Source organism: Rhipicephalus microplus, unplaced genomic scaffold (genome assembly GCF_043290135.1).
Source record: "Rhipicephalus microplus isolate Deutch F79 unplaced genomic scaffold, USDA_Rmic scaffold_46, whole genome shotgun sequence".
In the NCBI taxonomy this organism is placed as follows: Eukaryota; Metazoa; Arthropoda; class Arachnida; order Ixodida; family Ixodidae; genus Rhipicephalus; species Rhipicephalus microplus.
The window spans coordinates 1,038,593-1,042,649 of NW_027464619.1; positions in this window are offsets into that span (position 1 = coordinate 1,038,593).

The window sequence follows — 4,057 nt, forward strand, 5'->3', positions numbered from 1 at the left end:
TAGGTTAGGTTAGGTTGGGTTGGGTTGGGTTAGGTTAGGTTAGGTTAGGTAAGGTTAGGTTAGGTTAGGTTAGGTTACGTTAGGTTAAGGTATGAACCGTCGTAAAACCGCATTAAACAATGTCCCTTAGTGAGATGCAGTGTTTTTCACCTTTACAAGTTGGGAACTGTGATATCTAATGTGAAAGCGCTTGAAACCGTCGTTAGGTTAGGTTAGGTTAGGTTAGGTTAGGTTAGGTTTGGTTAGGTTAGGTGAGGTGAATTTAGATTAGGTTAGGTTGGGTTGAGTTGGGTTAGGTTAGGTTAGGTTAGGTTGGGTTAGGTTAGGTTAGGTTACGTTAGGTTAGGTTAGGTTACGTTAGGTTAGGTTACGTTAGGTTAGGTTAGGTTAGGTAAGGATAATTTGGTTAGGTAAGGTTAGGTTAGGTTAGGTTAGGTTGGGTTGGGTGTTGTTGGGTTGGGTTGGCTTGGGTTAGGTTGGGTTAGGTTAGGTTAGGTTACGTTAGGTTAGGTTAGGTTAGGTTACGTTAGGTTATGTTAGGTTAGGTTAAGTTACGTTAGGTTAGGTTAGGTCAGCTAAGGTTAGGTTACGTTAGAATAGGTTAGGTTAGGTTAGGTTAGCTTAGGTTAGGTTAGGTTGGGTTGGGTTGTGTTAGGTTGGGTTAGGTTAGGTTAGGTTAGGTTAGGTTGGGTTAGGTTAGTTTAGGTTAGGTTAGGTTAGGTTAGGTTAGGTTGGGTTGGGTTGGGTTAGGTTAGGTTAGGTTAGGTAAGGTTAGGTTAGGTTAGGTTAGGTTACGTTAGGTTAAGGTATGGACCGTCGTAAAACCGCATTAAACAATGTCACTTAGTGAGATGCAGTGTTTTTCACCTTTACAAGTTGGGAACTGTGATATCTAATGTGAAAGCGCTTGAAACCGTCGTAATGTTGTAGAAAGCAATGTAAAGTAACGAGTAAAACGTTTTCTAACGATAGAAGTGCGAAGGTTATGTTAGGTTCAGTTATCACTTTCACATCACTTTAATACCTTAAAGACCCCCATGTAGGGGGTATTACATAAGGGGTGGGTTACAGGTAAATGCACACAGGTTTTCAAATGGAAATGTGCGTGGTGACCTTCTCTTTAAATGTTGATGGACACGTGATGGCTGGAACGTCACAGGGAAGGCCATTCCAGTCCACTGCTACACGGGGGAAAAAAGAGGCAGAAAAAGTAGTAGTGCGAGCATGTGGACGGGCAATTTGAAACGCGTGGGCAGTGCGGTGAGATATGCGCGTCGGTGGGAGTTATGTTAGTTTAAGCTAGGTAGCGTCGTGAAACTACCAAAAACAACGTCATCTAACGAGATAGTGTTGTTTTATTGCGAGTACGAAACTGCGATAGGTGAAATGTTGTGAAAGCACATAAAACGGCATGAACAAGCCAAATACTGCGTGTTGTACCGTTACAAGTGCGAAACTGCTATGTTGTGATATTCTCGTTAAAGCGCATGCAAGCATCGTGAAACCTTAAAGGACGATGTCATTTAGCGAGATACAGCGTTCTATACTGCAATAAGTTGGTGAAAAACTGTGAGGTTATGCAAATATCCTAATTGTGAACGAAACAGTGTAATAGAGCGTTTTTAAATACAAGTGCGAATGTTAGGTTAGGTTAAGATATGAACCGTCGTAAAACCGCATTAAACAATGTCACTTAGTGAGATGCAGTGTTTTTCACCATTACAAGTCGGGAACTGCGATATCTAATGTGAAAGCGCTTGCAAACGTCGTTAGGTTAGGTAAGGTTAGGTTAGGTCAGGTTAGGTTAGGTTACGTTAGGTTAGGTTAGGTTAGGTTTGGTTAGGTTAGGTTAGGTTAGGTTAGGTTTGGGTATGATAGGTAAGGTTTGGTTAGGTTAGGTTAGGTTAGGTTGGGTTAGGTAACGTTAGGTTAGGTTAAGATATGAACCGCGCTAAAACCGCATTAAACAATGTCACTTAGTGAGATGCTGTGTTTTTCACCATTACAAGTCGGGAACTGCGATATCTAATGTGAAAGCGCATGAAACCGTCGTAATCTTGTAGAAAACATTGTAAAGTAGCGAATAAAACGTTTTCTAACGATAGAAGTGCGAAGATTCGGTTAGTTTGAGCTAGGTAGCGTCGTGAAACCACCAAAAACGATGTCATCTAACGAGATAGTGTTGTTTTATTGCGAGTACGAAACTGCTATAGGTGAAATGTTGTGAAAGCACACAAAACGGCATGAACAAGCCAAATATTGCGTGTTCTACCATTACAAGTGCGAAACTGCTATATTGTGATATTCTCGTTAAAGCGCATGCAAGCATCGTGAAACCTTAAAGAATGATGTCATTTAGCGAGAGACAGCGTTCTGTACTGTAATAAGTTGGTGAAAAACTGTGAGGTCATGCAAATATCGTAATTGTGAACGAAACAGTGTAATAGAGCGTTTTGAGATACAAGCGCGAATGTTAGGTTAGGTTAAGATATGAACCATCGTAAAACCGCATTGAACAATGTCACTTTGTGAGATGCACGTTTTTTCACCATTACAAGTCGGGAACTGCGATATCTAATGTGAAAGTTCATGAAACCGTCGTAATGTTGTAGAGAGCATTGTAAAGTAGCGAGTAAAACGTTTTCTAACGATAGAAGTCCGAAGGTTATGTTAGGTTGAGTTATGTTAGTTTAAGCTAGGTAGCGTCGTGAAACCACAAAAAAGACATCATCTAACGAGATATAATTGTTTTATTTCATGTACGAAACTGCAATAGGTGAAATGTTGTGAAAGCACACAAAACGGCATTAACAAGCGAAATACTGCGCGTTCTACTGTTACAAGTGCGAAACTGCTATATTGTGATATTCTCGTTAAAGCGCATGCAAGCATCGTGAAACCTTAAAGAACAATGTCATTTAGCGAGATACAGCGTTCTGTACTGCAATAAGTTAGTGAAAAACTGTGAGGTTATGCAAATATCGTAATTGTGAACCAAACAGTGTAATAGAGCGTTTTTAGATACAAGTGCGAATATTCGGTTAGTTTAAGATATGAACCGTCGTAAAACCGCATTAAACAATGTCACTTAGTGAGATGCAGTGTTTTTCACCATTACAAGTCGGGAACTGCGATATCTAATGTGAAAGCGCTTGCAAACGTCGTTAGGTTAGGTTAGGTTAGGTTAGGTTAGGTATGGTTTGGTTAGGTTAGGTTAGGTTAGGTTATGTTAGGTTAGGTTGGGTTAGGTTAGGTTAGGTTACGTTAGGTTAAGGTATGAACCGTCGTAAAACCGCATTAAACAATGTCACTTAGTGAGATGCAGTGTTTTTCACCTTTACAAGTTGGGAACTGCGATATCTAATGTGAAAGCGCTTGAAACCGTCGTAATGTTGTAGAAAGCAATGTAAAGTAGCGAGTAAAACGTTTTCTAACGATAGAAGTGCGAAGGTTATGTTAGGTTGAGTTATGCTAGTTTAAGCTAGGTAGCGTCGTGAAACCACCAAAAACGACGTCATCTAACGAGAAAGTGTTGTTTTATTGCGAGTACGAAACTGCGATAGGTAAAATGTTGTGAAAGCACACAAAACGGCATGAACAAGCCAAATACTGCGTGTTGTACCGTTACAAGTGCGAAACTGCTATGTTGTGACATTCTCGGTAAAGCGCACGCAAGTATCGTGAAACCTTAAAGAACGATGTCATTTAGCGAGATACAGCGTTCTGTACTGTAATAAGTTGGTGAGAAACTGTGAGGTCAAGCAAATATCGTAATTGTGAACGAAACAGTGTAATTGAGCGTCTTTAGATACAAGTGCGAATGTTAGGTTAGGTTGACATATCAACCGTCGTAAAACCGCATTAAACAATGTCACTTAGTGAGATGTAGTGTTTTTCAACATTACAAGTCGGGAACTACGATATCTAATGTGAAAGCGCATGAAACCGTCGTAATCTTGTAGAAAACAATGTAAAGTTGCGAGTAAAACGTTTTCTAACGATAGAAGTGCGAAGGTTAGGTTAGGTTAGGTTAGTTTAAGCTAGGTAGCGTCGTGAA